We start from the raw sequence: 16,192 nt of genomic DNA, 5'->3' as shown, positions 1-16,192 counted from the left end.
TTTAAGGTTTTGTGTTCTGCTATGAACAAGATGATCTGTGCACCTTGCTAATTAGTTTGATCTGTAAACATGACAACGACACTCTGATTGGTCGGCCTAATTTGCAATGCATTCGCCAACGCAGAACAGGTTCTATTTCAAAGCATGACGCAGATTCACAATCCGTCAGTTTAGGATTGGATTAGGACACAGTAAATAGACGTACATTTGGTTTAAAAAATTCACGTGCGTTTTTTTGTGAGTACAAATTGGACTCTGTGTGAAAAGGCCTTATTACTTGAGCATATTTACAGTGCAAGCCTTGTCAGTGAACTATGAGGCCAAAAAACTAAAACATAACAATTGTTCATTAATCGTAATCAACCTGAAATGTTATTCATTTGATACTGTTATTGATTTATGACCATATCTCCCACTAACAAGAAGCTGGAAACAGCAAAGACATTAATGTGTTAGGGGAGTGTAAGAGGCCCTCTAGTGTGTCTTCTAGTAGTATGGGGTCATGTACAATCCATTTTAGAGTGAGCATTGCCAAACTGTAGAGTACACTCCTCCAGCTGTTCTCTCCCCCACATACACACCCACACACCTCTGACAGTTCCTGCAATCAGATCTTCACACTGTTCTCCCCCACTTCACTAGAACACACGCACATTCCTTTATGTTACATTACTGCCAGCCACACACACATATTCACGCTGGCACTTGTTTTTTTTTAACATTGGTAGCATTTGGAAACAAATGCACAACTGTCCAAAAATCAGAGATCACTATTTTGTGGTCTTCTGTATATAGATAGATTTTTCAGTCAAGTTGTCCATTAATGCAAGTTAATTATTTGTCTGGATGATACCATATTTCTGATGGGTTTAGGTCTAACATAAACATTCATTCATTCATTCATTATCTGTAACCCAGAGCCCACCTGGAATCATTGGGCGCAAGGTGGGAATACACCCTGGAGGGGGCGCCAGTCCTTCACAAGGCAACACACACACACATTCACACACATTCACACACATTCACACCTACAGACACATTTGGGTCGCCAATCCACCTACCACCGTGTGTTTTTGGACTGTGGGAGGAAACCGGAGCACCCGGAGGAAACCCGCGCAGACAGAGGGAGAACACACCACACTCCTCACAGACAGTCACCCAGGGCAGGACTTGAACCCACAACCTCCAAGTCCCTGGAGCCGTGTGACTGCGGCACTACCGGCTGCGCCACCGTGCCGCCCCTAATATAAACAGATAAACGATATTTGATAAACTTTCATTTTATCCGAGGGAAAAAAACAGGCCCTACTCTCACTCCAGACCTAAACTAATTCACATAGTATGTGTGCCTATACTTCCTCTGTGAGAAGACAACTCATGTGGAACTGTCAGCCTGCTTGCAAACATATTATACATATATACATGCTGTTGCTCCTGAGAGTTGAAGTGCTTAAAACGTATAAAAACAAGTATACACTCATTCTGCCATCCACATACAAATACACACACTGCATTTTCCCCTTGTCTCCACTCTGCAGGAGTGTTTGTCACTACCTGTCAGCTCAAGTCTCTGCTTGCCAGTGAAGTTGGAAAGTCTTGGAGGATGGAGCTGGAAGGTCTTGCTACCCCTAAGTCACACAGTGAGAGTGACAGCTCTGTGCATCACGCATTCCACCAGTTCTTAACAGTTCAGAACTGATTCAGGTATAGCTGACTGGAAAAAAATCCCAGCAAAGCAGTGTTACTGTGTGGTCAGTGTGCGGGCAGTGGGCCAAGGCCATTCCTGAACTCAATGAGTATGTATCTCAGTTCACTTCTCATATGGCCAAACAGAGCTGCAGGCTTTAGAGTCAACTCATAACACACACTAGAATGCACTGATAGATTTGTATGGGAGTCTCCATATTCTTCACAGTCAAAACAGCTAACATTTATTCACTAGTATTCACTGAATATTGGAATATGATTTACAAGTAAATATCAGATCTAAAGATCAGAACCTCTTGAAAGGGAAATTCCAACCTGGAGAAACAGGTCAGCCTTGCCCTTAAGCGAGGGAATATGTTGCACCATGTTTCCTCTGTTGGTATAGTACCTCTAGCGGATGACAGGGAGCCAAGTGTTCCCTTGTTTGAAAATAATTATATCCTAAGACTTTCTTTTTTTTTTTTTTTACTGCTGAAATATTTTAAAATATATAATAAAATATAAAATATATAATAAAATATACCAGTTCAGCTTAATTTGCTTCCCAGATTTTTTTTTCCAAATGGTTAAAACATATTTATTATTTTCAGCTCTGCCTCTGCAGCAGCCCGTTATTGAACTCTGCTATAGAGTAGCAACAGAGTAGCTTCGTCCCAATGTACGAAAAAGGCTTTCTCCATGCATGCCTCCCAAACAGCTTGTTGGCATGTAGATAGTGCCTGATGGTTGTTTGAGAGACCTTGCAACCCCAAGATGTTACCATTTGATTCAATTCTCTTACAGGGAGCTTTGGAGAACTTTTTACTTCTCTTACCATCCTTCTCACTGTGCGTGGTGCAAGATATACTTGCGTCCTCTACCAGGCTTGTTTGTCACAGTTCCAGATGTTTGTGACTCTAGATAAAGGCATGTGCAGGTGAGTGGCTATTTTCTTGTAGCCATTGCCTGATTTATGAATGTCAACACACATCTGCTTTACTTGAATAGTGTTTTCTCGTGTCTTTCTCATGTTTAAGGGTGAGTAAGAGAGATAGGCCTCTGTGTAATGCCATATTTATAACCCAGGGAAAGAGGAAGCGATGAATTACTAATTTAAGGTTCCTAGATACTTTGATCCACTTTATACACTACAGTAGAAATGACATAAATGGTTCAAATACATTTATTTCCAAGAAATTGTTAAGGGTGTCAATAATTGTGGAACAGGTCATTTTATGGGAATTTCTTGGTCAGGATTTTTGCAGATTGCTTCTGCAATAAAAAATATATTTATTTATAAAAGGCTTTTAACACATTTTAACTAGGGGTGCCAATAATTATGGAAGGCACTGTATATTCATTAGTATAAAACTTGTATTTATTATTAAGTATCCAGATGGAATCAGGAAGCTAACTAGTTCACTGGTAGCCTTACAGCTAATCTCAATAGACAGCAACAAGCCAGTTTGGTTTAGTAATTTTGGAACCAGTTCCCAACAAAAATCCCCCTTTTATTGCCCTGTTATTCCTGCTAACACTGCTAAGCTTAAATGTATGGATTACTGCAAACTGCAATTGATTTGTTTCTATATGAATATGCAATGAAAATAAAACATGAACCCACTGGGGAAAAAAGACATACAACAACTATTTAGCATTCCCTCAGCCATATGCACAGAAATCTAGTTATTCATTATTCATGAGCTGTATGGTCCCTCTGGAATGTGTGTTTGTGCACTATACTGAGAAAGAATACAATAAGGGTTTACCATAAGTGCAACAGTGAGCCATAAAATAGTACTGTTAAATCCACTGCTACTTTTGTCCTCAAATGACTGTTTTGGACATGGTCCAAAAGAGCCCGTGTCCGCAGCAGCTGTCAAAGCCCGAACCATGCCTAACAGGTTTCCTGCCCCCACTTCAGCTGTCATTAACCGGAAGAGAATGAGGCATTATTTTTGATCCATGCATGTTTGGCCCTGTTTGTCTGTAGTGCCCACGGCTATGGTCATTGTTTTGAGAGGACCTCTCACTGTGCATGCCATGAATGTGATGAGACATTGACCACAGCAGTACCTACAGGGCTGGATTGTATAATAGGACTATGGGAATCCACAAGCAAACACTGCTTTTGCAAATTAAAACATCAACCCTCAATGCCAACTGACAAACTACATTGGTTACTTATTGTAATTTTATTTGATTGGGGATTTTTTATGTATTTATTTTTTTAATGTTATATTAACATGTTGCCTACTCATCTGTCAAGTAATTTGTCATTTGAGTGATACTTCAACCAGCCATGCTATGTATAATGTGAGCTTTTATAAAGGTATTCAGGAGTTTCCAAACTCTTAGCATTTGTGTATTTGAGTAAGGCAGATGTAGTAAAAACAATAAACAAATAATAAAACCAAATGCATTAACACATTACGTAATGTCATGTTGCACATTTTGACTATGTGAAATAAAGATATACATAAAACCAAAAATTATAAAGCTTTACATGCTAAGGTCTTTATAAATAGAAGACTTAGGGCGTACAGTAAAATCAACCACAGGTGCATGCCAAATTTAATGTTTGTATGGTGAAAATGCAACATTATTTAATTCATCCTCTGTTCAAACTAAGTAAAGTGCACTAAACAATCATCTTTGTCTCTGGCACTGGAATAACAACAAGTAGCCAGTTGGCTTACTGTTTTTGTGTCTCAGCATGCAAATGACAGAACGGTGCAGAAAGTTCTCTCTTCACCATTACAGACCATTTTTTCTAACTTCTCTGTTTGTTTGTTTGTTTGACTCCTACCCCAATTTGCATCTTGATTATATATATTTGGTTACCACTTTAAAATAAGACTACACATATAAAGGTTTATAAATGGTCTTAAAGCCTGTTAATTCCATGTTCTATCTATCTATCGTTACACTTATATAGCGCCTTTCTAGATACCCAAGGACGCTTTACAATCCACACTGCTCAGAACACTCAATCCACACACACACTGGCGAGAAGTGGCAGCCAAACACGCACAGCGTACTCTCGACCAGAACGACCGTCCACCTGGAGGACTGCATCGGGCACTAGGGTTTCACCCAGGACAGAGCGCCAATCCATATCTGGGCTCACACTCATTCACTCACACATACAGACATTCATTCACATACACACTCATTCACTCACACAGCAGGACAGTTATTAGACAGAAGCCAATTCACCTACCCTCCATGTTTTTGGATTGTGGGAGGAAACTGGAGACCCCGGAGGAAACCCACGCAGACACGGGGAGAACATGGAAACTCCACCCAGATGGGTCTTGAACCCAAGATCCCAGCGCTGGAAACTGCAAACTGTCCAATCGGCTATTAGAACAGTGATTGCAGTGTCATACAAGCTGCATCTCTGGCATTATCCGGGTCTCGTTTGCCAAAATTTGTGGTGAGAGGCTTGAGCTCAAAAACATAAGGCTGTATTCTGAAGGCGGTTTTATGTCCATTATTAGTATTATGTCCATATTAGCCCATTATATGTAACCTCCTTAATGTCTGTGATCTGCAACCAGAAATGAAAATATTAATTTGGCCCCAGTGAGAAAATAGTTCCACCCTGGTATAAATGATCAGTTTAAACCAAAAATTAAGAAGGTACATAAGATCCATTTTGATATCAGTGTAGCAAAACTCCTGGTCAATCCATTTGTAGGAAGTGCAGTTTTGGCATTAATTATAGGGAGCTTTCCTACACCACAAATGCAAAAGCTTGCTTTAGATGTCAGATTGGTGGGGTAATCATTACTTTGATCCAGACAGAACATGGGGACAGAGTAACCTCCCACTGAGCACAGATAAGAAGGCTGATTTGTGTGGGACTAATTTGAGGACAATATTCTGTTGGTCTCCCATGTTCATGTTTTCAGTCAGCCTTTGCCAATTGAGCACCAGCTTTTATTTACAAGGCTAGTTATTTGTGGGGAAGTCTTCTCAGACTCAGTGTGACAGGGAGCAATGCTGCAGTAGAAACACCTTGCTGTTCCATTATTCTGAATAATACAGAACTGCAGATTTTATTCATGGGTTCGTTTACACTGTTGCCAGTAATAGCTGCCATGTTTAATGTGGCAATCCTAACACAGTCTTTTACAAGACAATGGCAAAACGAAATGATGAGCAATGATGATTCCATCTATCACAGATCGCCTGTCAGCCAGTCTTGCAACTCCAAGCAAGGACTTTGAGTAGCATGGCATTACTTGTGGCCAGTGACAAGCAGAGATCAAGGGGAAAAGATGTGGGCACTGAAAAGAGGTTAGTTTGGGGAGAAGGGCTAGAAAAACACGCAAGGGGTTTCTCTTTGCAGTAGAAGGCAACTGGAGCCTCTTCATCAGGAAGGCTTCTGCATATAGATTGCATTAGGTGCATGCAAAAGCACTTAGATATACACCCATACTCTCAGATGTAGACAGAGTAAATGTGGAATGGCTTGCACATGCATGAGAATAGAACATGTACACCCACACACAAGCTGTGGTCTATTGTGTTTTACATAGAAACATTATGGGAACTTTTCAAGAGCTCAAGTGACTACTTCTCCAATGTAATACTCAGGCATTTCCTTCAAGCAGGGCTGAATGATGTGTCCAGTATACTAGCCAAGCAATATAATCAGACCATGTGTACATTAATTTGGAGATCTGCGGACTACCAGCCCACAAATACTGAAACAAGACAAGTTTTTGTAGCCTGTCTATGTCAGAAAACATGGGGCTGTGGCCAGCCTGCATTTACTAGGTTTTCTACTGTTACAGCACAGGTTTCAAACATTGTATTTCAATTAAAAGGAAAAAAGACAACTTCTTATTAAATAGAGGGAAATAAGAGACAAATCACGTTTACAGTAGAGATATTACAAGTGTCATACATTATGCTTCCATTCATCTGCCTTGCTGGCAACTACCCTCCATTGGCATTAGCTCTCACTTTGGGAACCACTGTGTTCATGTAAGGTCAAATTCATTTTAATCTCTTTTAAATACGTCATGTGTTGTATTCTTATCATCTGAACCCTAGCTGCTGCTTAGTACGGACAAAAAGCTCCATTGTTCTCTTTTCAAAACAACCCTCAAGATCAAGCTGAGAGATACAAGCATGGTACTCTTCCTTCTCTCCTGTAACTATGAGACTGTTCAGCTCTTTAGACCCAGCTCAGCTGAATACTGTGCACACTGTGCTCAGCATGGCAAAGACACACCCATCCTAAACAGAGTACTCAGAAAAGCAGCCTGATGTAAGCACCTGCACATGATGAAGCAGTCACAAGAGGGTACAGATTTGCTTAATTATGCAAGGGTGGAGCCGGAGGTTCATAAATCCCCTATAATACTGCCCTCACCCAGGCAGGTGGTAATGTGTGTGATTGGGGGAAATGGGATGGCGATCATTACATTAGGTTTACATCAAATAAACTTGTCTTAACTCATTTGAATCTGGAAAATGTAACTCACAACACACAGCTTGCTGATCACCTGTATACTATACAGTGAGCCACAAAAAAGGCACAACTGAATTCACACTGAATTCCACTGTCCATTGCTTAGTAATAAAGAAACTCACAATGCATCCTGCATTCACTATAAATTAAATGTGAACTGTGGGAGATTGTTGTGCCCTCAAAATCATGCTCAAATTCAAATGTAAGTTTTGGACACTTTGCAGTGCACTGTGCCATTGAAAATGTCCAATGTCCAGTGTTTTCAGACACTATTACAAAATGGCATATAGGCATATGCATGCTGATAGCCAATCAGAACACTGCTGACATCCCAAAACCGTGACCAGCTTAGCATACTATCAGTTTGCCTATATAAAATATTATTTATTAAAAAGCACTAGATACTTGTGGCCTGGAAGGCATATACATTCTCACACAGCGCATTTTACCAGATGAAACGGGTACAAGTCTTAGGCTGTCAGACCTTCTGAGACATTCCACATGCACATCAACGCTGCACTTTTGATCTCTAACAAAGTAAAGAACACAATGTCAGTACAGTAGAGGTGGGCGGATTGATCCAAATATCGATAATATCGATACCAACACTGGTATTGGTATTGATCAATACTCGTGTAAAAAGATCCATACTCAAGCTTTTTTTCTCTCTTGCTAAAGTCTGTGTATGACTCAGCGCAGAGCAGTTATTTACTTGGTATCGGATCGATACCAAAATTCCCACCTCTGCTGTACAGTGTCCATTTCCTGAGCTTTTAAGGCTTCATTTAGAAGCAGCACTGGTTACTCGGCTTTTTCACATACATACATTAATACAAAATGGACAAATATTGGCTACAATAGATCTTCAGATGGTCAAGCTTCTTCTTGCTGTTGTAATTGCAGTCAGTATGGTTCAATAGATATTGTTCTCAACTGTTCAATTGTCTTTTGTCAGCTGCCTCATTTGGTGAAGTCTCTCACTCTTTCAATTTACCTCTTTCTCACTGTCCACTTCTCCTTTTTCTGTCTCTCAAGATTCAAGATTCAAAGTTATTGGCATGTGACTGTAATGAGAAGAATATTGCCTTATAAGCATTAGCATTACAACAAAAAACAATGTTAAAAATAACAAGAATTTACAGAAACGTATAGATTATACTTTATATTAGTGCTGTCTAGATCAATGCCTTAACACCTGAGGGAATATAACTGTTTATTAATTCATCAATTTAACTAATTAATCATTTTACTAAATTCCTACCATAATTCATACATTTCACTGAGCCATTTGACGTATTAGCATTTTTTTAGCACCATAAACACCTTGCTACTGTTGAATTCAGAAGGGAGATAACATTTTATTTATGCTGAAATATGTATTATATAACATAACTATCTTTCACTCCTAACCTTCCTCTTCCTCCTCCTATCTCTCTCTCTGTCTTGCACACACACACAAGCACACAGAGTCAGGGCTCCTGTTTAATCTATTTTCTATTTTTTTTGCTGTATGGTGTTAATGTTCTCTCTTAAATCTTCTGTTTCTGGTGCTAAAGCTCTCTCTAAATTTTACAGGTCAAATTAAGAGATTCTAGTTCAAAAATCAAAACATTTATTACAATCATACACAAGATAAGATGTAAAATATCCTATGCCAATCCAATAGAGCTTCACATGGGGCCCACCCCACTCTCTTCTTATCGGTAGCTATTCCAATCCTACAGCTACACCCTAAGATTGCTGTGGCCGTTTATGATTTAATCAGCAACCAGCTACCCATAACACCACTGTATCATTAGCTCCTCACAGGGTCATCAGGTAGGCACCTCCCCTTATCAGTGTTTCACTGAATTAAGCCCACGACACCTCCAGAAGGCTCAAAAGTAAAGTCTGGCGTCCCTGGCGTCCCAGACCACCCCCCCAATCCAATCAAGCTTTACAGTACTACATTACACTTAAGTATCAAGAACCGTAAATCCACACTGGCCTCCCTGGTGACTAAGGCTGTACCAAGCCCCACTGGCACCGTTAATGCATACACAGTGCCACCAGTGCCATGTAATCTTTACGTGCTACATCACCAACCGCCACAACAGCACCTCTAACAGTACTGACACTGTTCTGCAGTGTTTTTACCTATGTCCACCAGCAATTTCCAATCTCGTGCCTCACCCTATCTACCAATATTTATAATCTGTGCACACTCTTGGATATGTTCACCCTCACGCACAAATCTAATCACTTTATTACTAAACCCTCTCATTCCAACAAACATGCTAAAATCCTTAGCACCTTATTATGTCTCCATGTATACCTCCCCTGTGACATACTAAACTTACAAGCTGACAGAATATGCCTCAGAGTGCCAACCCCTGTACATAATCTACAGCTATGGTCTTTACTTACCCAATGTCCAAGATTTTGTGAAGTTGGAAGGACATCATAAGTTGCTCCAAACAAAAACTTAATACGACTTGCCTCCATCGTCCACAATTCTTGCCAAGTGATCTTACGCTTCTCTAGATTTTCCCAGCAAAGCCACTGGTCTTGTTTTGCCTGTGATGCTGCTGTTGCACACCATGCCTCCTCCTCCTAATTGTGAATAAATCTAGTCATCATTAAACAGCCATCTAATACGAGGCAGTAAGCCAAACTTCAGACACTACAATTTCAACTCCCCTGGCTGACATGATCTATCAATGCTATTAATAGCCTTCACCAATTCAACCTTTATTCCCACAACTTGGTCGGTATTGTTTAGCGCTGCACTATACCATTTACCTAAACTCTTCACTGGCCTCTCCAGTAGTGTAGGAATCATTTCTCCTTCCATCCAAAAATTTTCCTGTACACATTTTCCTTTGACAATCGACAGAATTCTAGACTTTCTTGGTTTAACTTAAAGTAAAAAAGTTAAAAAAATAAAAGATGGTTGGTTATGCATATCATACTAAAAATGTATCTCCCTCCCAAAGTTGTCCTAGCATTTCTTGCGTCCTAGCATGTCCTAGCATTCATGAGAGCAGCACAGTGGTGCTGCTGTTATTGCCGCTTCCAAACAGCTCCAGGATTTGAGCCTGTTCTCCCTATGTCTCCATGGGTTTCCTCAATTGAAGATACAGATAACATCACAGGTAGCTACTATCAGCTAGTATTATCAGCTGATAAATCAGTTGGACCTTGCTGCAATAAACAAGTGACCTTTGGATGCCATTATCCTGAGTGCCACCATGGGATGGTATTGTGATTTACAGCTGGACAAAACCCTACCACTTTTGTCCCTCCCGGGATAAAGGTGCCACTGCTACAAACAGCCATTTCTCCACTCCTGCATTTGGGTTGACATCAAACATTTCACTGGTGGAAGATAAGCTCCTATGGCATGATTTGTTCATCAGAGCTGACTAAAAGAAAACACATGGATGATAATGTTTTTTTTCCCCACATGTCCCATACTGGGCTGAAAATTGTAACTAGAGCAGGATATGACAGCATATATTTCTCTGGCCTGGGAGAATGCTGGCCAAGATATTGCTTATAACAGCAGACTTGGTTTTCTGTAATCAGGTTTACTCTCATCAGAGCCAATAGGATGGTCCATATACACCTATACACAGTCTGGGGAATTTCCCAAGAAAACCAAACTCAGGAGTCATCAGGTGTAATCTGGTCATGTCTTGCATGAAAGTTCTGCACCATTGATCATATCACAGTTTGTTGAGATATGTTCTTTCATCCTGATGTGCTGGATGTAATTACTTGAAGGATAAAAAAGGAGGTTTTGGTCCTGCGCCACAACATACCAATCACAGCCTAATCCAAACGCTTGTTCAGCCAACAGATTATCAACATCAGTTCCCTAATCGCTTTCAACTATGTCATGATGACGTTCCATCTGGGGCTCACCAAATAACACAGGAGAAAAAATTGAAGGGTGTGATCCTGTAGTCTGGCACAAATTCTTGTCACTGCATTTCGGACCCAACATATATAAGCGGTGTGTAGATTACAGCTGGGTGTGGTTAAATCTATATAATACTCTATATAAAAATTAATATATCTCTGCCTAACACCATATAAGTATATGATTCTGCCCATGCATACTGAAAGAAAGAGTACATTGACAGCTAAAGACAAGAAGTATTTTTGTACATTCACGCCATTCAAAGCAAGTGGCAAATATAGCTTAAAAGCGCTTATTATGCACACACAGGCCTGTCACACCTAATTTATGGAGCTATATTAGGGTCAAAAGTTTTGTTCATTTGAAAAAAAAAATCTGAAACTGAAAGTTCAAATCTTGAGATTGAACTTTGAAAAATACAACAATGCCTTCAAATTTTTTTAAAATGCAGGATGATTTTCTTTTCAATTTAAATAGAATTTTGATTAATTTTTTTTTGGAATAAATCATTTTTAATTTTCACTTTCCTATATATTTTGATATTTGAAGTCTTATATTTTTTTAATTGCAGATTTTATGTTTTCAGATTCAAATATTAATTTATGTTAGTTGAACTTTAGTCACTGAACTCTCACATTATATGCAATATTCAGTGCAAAACATTGACTTCAATGACAAAGTCACAGTAAAAGACCTATAAACTCTGTCAGAGTGTGTAGCTCCACAGCCACACTTTAGTTTTCCAGCACTTTGCTGGCAATGGCGTTTGCTCCGTCAGGACTGTAGTGAGCCGGTAACAAATCTTGATTCTGATGTTCCGTTCCACCTTAAATCGTGCTGTAAATTAAACTGGTCCTATTGCATATAATGTGAGGGAGTTCAGCGATAGTTCTCATTGTCCACACTGAGGAAGCTCCTCATTGGAGGTCACAAGTCTGAAACTGAATAACAAGGATCCCGAAACTGAAGAAAAAAGGATCTTAAAATGAAAAAAAATAATTTGAAAATGAAAATAAGATCTGTGACCGAAAAAAAAAGATCATAAAATAATTCAATCAAAATTCTATTTACATTGAAAAACATCATCCTACACTTTTTAAAATTTTAAATGCATTGCTGTATGTCAATCTCAAGATTTCAGATTTTTTTTTCAAATGAACAAAACTTCTGACCCTAATTTAGGTCCATACTAATTATTAATCATTATTTCATTTAATCATTTAAAACGCTTATTACTTATATTGTCTTAAGTACTATTACTTAAAGTACACTTATTGTAAAGTGTTACCTAAATATTGTCATTATTCAATTAAAAACATGTATCCCAAAATAGTAGCTTTAGGGGGAAGGAAAAAAAAACTTAATCTTTAATGGAAATCAATGTAAAAAGATTGTATTTAAAGTAATTTTGGAGCAATTCTATAGGTTCATTCATCATAAATATTTAGCTGCAGGGACAGTTGCTGCTTTCCAATGATGAAGTAAATTAAAACTCCAGTAAACACAATGGGCAATACCGACGTCAGCAAAAATGATTGAGGTCCATATATTGTACAGTAAATCAATAATGTAATCACTATGACAGACCTATGCACACATGTCTGCTAGAATGATTTATCTCTCTAAGCTGACATAAACAGCTATACAGATTAATACAAGAGCACACTGCAGTCATCAGCAGTTTATCCCAATTCTGGTTTAGTGCTAAAATTACAACAAAGCAAAAGTAAATGAAAAAAGCAGAAACATAAAGAATATGAGGGTGGCCGGCTCAGTTGTGGTATTAGATTTATACAAACATGAAAAGGAAAACTACAACTAAATGCACACTAAGTTTGGGCATTTTTGTTCCAGGTCTCCCTCTGCAGGTGCAGAATGCATAATTTACTTTTACAACACTGTCCTGAAATCGAGGGGAGTGGGGGATTTGACAGGGCTGTTTCCTGCCATCCTCCAAAAGTTACATAGTGCAGTTTCTGCATTGCTGAGTCCGGAGTACAAATGACAAAGACTAATTTTAAGGTAAAAATCCTAGGTTGCTTTAATACCTGCTATGTGTGCAATAGTCTTTGATTAATTGTACTTTCAAGAAATATTCAGATATACAGTGGTGTAAGAGACTCCACTTTTTACACATGCAACACTTGCCCAACTCCCACTCACTCAGGGCAGATGCTTTTGCAAAGAGAGAGAGAGAGAGAGAGAGAGTGAATGAGTGAATGAAAGTGAGGGTGAGGGTGTCATGCTGGGCTCAAAGTGTACTTACACTATTGCCCAGGAAGACAGGGAGGAGAATATGGCGACAGCTATATGTTTACATACCCTCCCTTTTCAGCAATATCACAAAAAGCAATGAGGAACAGGTTGAGGCAGACTTGTAAGTCAGGCATTAACCCAAGAAAATGAGTGCACAAAGTCATGAGGCCAAAATCTGCTCTTCCCAATGTAGACACTAGGGAAATGATGCGGCCTACCCAGCAAAATTAATCTGCATTAATCTCAATTCTAAGTAGCTTTCAGACCCTGAGAGAATACAAATTCCAATTGATTGGCTGGCCAGTTATTAGCACCGGGCCATGGCAGATCATTCACTAAAAGGAAGGAATTAACAACATGTTTTGGTGCACCAAAAAGGTCAACCGACAGCATGGTGCTGTCTACAGCAGTGACCAGTGAAGGCCAAAAGCAGAGCTCTCCAAACAGGAGTATGAGGTATGTTGGAGTCAATATTTACTCTGTCTGAAAAAAAGCAAGTTAGAGGTTGCTATGGGGGCGATTCTTTGCATTCCTAAAACTTAGTAGTGGAGGGAGGCTCCGGTCTTTTGGAGAAAGATGCAGAATCACAGTAAACATCCAACAACATACAAATAACAAAATTTTCAAATCTACAATAATAATAGAATAAGGTATATTTAGGTTCTCTAACTAAAAGTACACAATATGTACTCATGAGGGAACATCACAGCTTTTCTGACAGTGAAGATTTTGCTAAGCATTCCTTAAAGGTTGTCCAACTTTCAAGAAATCACAGAGAGACAGAATATGGGACAGGTTAGTATAGTTACGCAATGACACTGAAACACAGGGCTCTCAGGTATATTGAAAAGTGTTTAAAAAGAAATAAATAAATAACATTTGTTTAAAAATTTAAATGAAAATTTTTTTGTCATTTAAAAATGTAAACAAAAATTTTTTTTGTCGTTTAAAAAAAGTGTCATTTGGATTGTGGCTCAGTTTTGTTGCACATGTTTGTTGCAATGACAATAAAGACGTCTTATCTTCCCTCCCCTCTCCCCTGCCAGTCAGAGAAGGCCAGAGGACACAGAGACATGAATGCTGATCTACACAAATCAACCCTAACATTATGACCACCTCCTTATTTCTACATTCAGTGTCCATGTTTTCAGCTCCACTCTCCACAGGAGCACTTTGTACATCTAACATTACAGAGAGGGGTCCACCTCTTGCTCTGCATACTTTCACATGTTCTTCAATGGTCGGGATGCCCACACAGCATGTATGCTGAGAATGTAGCTACTGTCTCTGCCTTTATATTTATTTATATGAACCCATATAAATTACCCTCTGCCTATAATGTGGACCAACAGAATAGGTGTGTGTAACACTGTGGGCAGTGAGTGGACACAGATTTTAAAATTCTCTAGCAGCACTGCTCTGTCTGATGCACTCATGAAAGAACAATACACACTGACATATCAACACTATGCGATATCACCACAATGTCAGTGTCACTGTAGTGCTGACAATTATCTACCACCCAAATCATATCTGCTTTATGGGGGTCCTGAATCCAGGGTGAAATTCCAGAGTGAGTTCTGTGCTCTATGCTGTCTCTGTAAGACAAATCCAAACCTCACCTGTCTGCAGCCCAGAAATTCACCCACTCATCCACTATTTCTCCCTCTTTCAATACAGCTCTGTTGAGACACCAGAACACCAAGGGTCACATTTAAAAACACTACAAAATCTATCCTAAAGTGTGGCTCCTGTATCAGGAAATGTCATATGCTACCCTCTTGCTCTGAAAAGACTGCTCGCTTTCACCCTGCTCTTCAATGGTCTGGACACCCATACAGCAGGTATGACTCGGGTGTTGGAGTTGTAAATCCCCCACTATCACTGCTGGACTGGGAATAGTCCACAACCAAACACATCAAGCAGTCAGTGTCCTGTGTCCACTGATGACGGACTCGAGTACAAGCAACTCCACATCATATCTGCTGTTTGGGGGTCCTGAACATTAGGGTGAGAAACCAGGGTGCAACTCCAGAGTGACATCTGTGCCTTATGCTGCCTCTGTCATCCACTACTCCTCCATTTCACGCTACATCTCCAAAGAGATGCCAGAACAGCAAGGACCACCTACAAAACACTACACAAACTTCCCCAAAGATCTCTTGGGAAAGCTCATATGCTGGCGCATTGTTCGTCTACCAGCGAAGGCTTGGACCCCAGGAATTTCCGCTTGTGGCAATATTTTTTTTATGATTTTTACCCATTTGTGAGAGATTTGGGATTGTTGCAGTTGTCCAAGATGGCGCTGCATGGGTGGCAGCTAGTTACAGTAGCTCCGTGCATGTTTATGTGCTCTTGTATGTTGTTGTACCTTTTTCTTGTTTTTTTTTTTTCCAGCACAAGTGTGTGCACTTAGAGATGGACAACTCATGAGACTGTGGATTTGTATTTTTCTCTGGTTGGGGATACTTAATTATAATTTACATTATAATTATATTACATTAGCGGACCCTTTCAGCTACGGCTCCATTGTTTACACTCGAGAACAGCTGTTAGCATTTTGTAGCGCCAAGGTACTCCCTGAGATGAGACCGTTGATCCTTGCGGAACTAAGGAGAAGGAGACAAGTGTGCAGAGCTGGAATGAAGTGACAGGAGAAGAAAAGATGGTATAAATCGCGTATACCATCTGTCATCATGAGGAACGTGAGATCTCTCCCTAATAAGATGGATGAGCTAACTGCACTAACCAGGCTGCAGAGGGAATACCGGGAGTGTAGCATTATGTGCTTCACAGAGACCTGGCTGAATGAATTCACACATCACTCTGGAGGGTTTTGAACTTGTGAGAGTGGACAG

The 16,192-nt window shown here is 39.7% G+C and overlaps 1 protein-coding gene across 5 annotated transcripts in view; it reads right to left on the bottom strand.

The window, feature by feature from the left end:
- The window catches only part of src (v-src avian sarcoma (Schmidt-Ruppin A-2) viral oncogene homolog), a 77,173-nt gene that overhangs the window by 37,075 nt on the left and 23,906 nt on the right, over positions 1-16,192 (bottom strand). Inside the window, exon 2 of one of the 5 annotated variants that reach the window (XM_066670882.1) lies at positions 1,062-1,241. The exons of the other annotated variants lie outside the window; for them this stretch is intronic. The gene's annotated coding sequence lies outside the window, so the exon portion shown is untranslated. The remainder of the gene's footprint in view (positions 1-1,061; positions 1,242-16,192) is intronic. 5 annotated transcript variants of the gene reach the window in all.

This window comes from Hoplias malabaricus, chromosome 5, assembly GCF_029633855.1.
Source record: "Hoplias malabaricus isolate fHopMal1 chromosome 5, fHopMal1.hap1, whole genome shotgun sequence".
Taxonomy (NCBI): domain Eukaryota; kingdom Metazoa; phylum Chordata; class Actinopteri; order Characiformes; family Erythrinidae; genus Hoplias; species Hoplias malabaricus.
The sequence above is the reverse complement of the archived record's forward strand: the minus strand, read 5'-3'. Positions and strand labels throughout refer to the sequence as shown.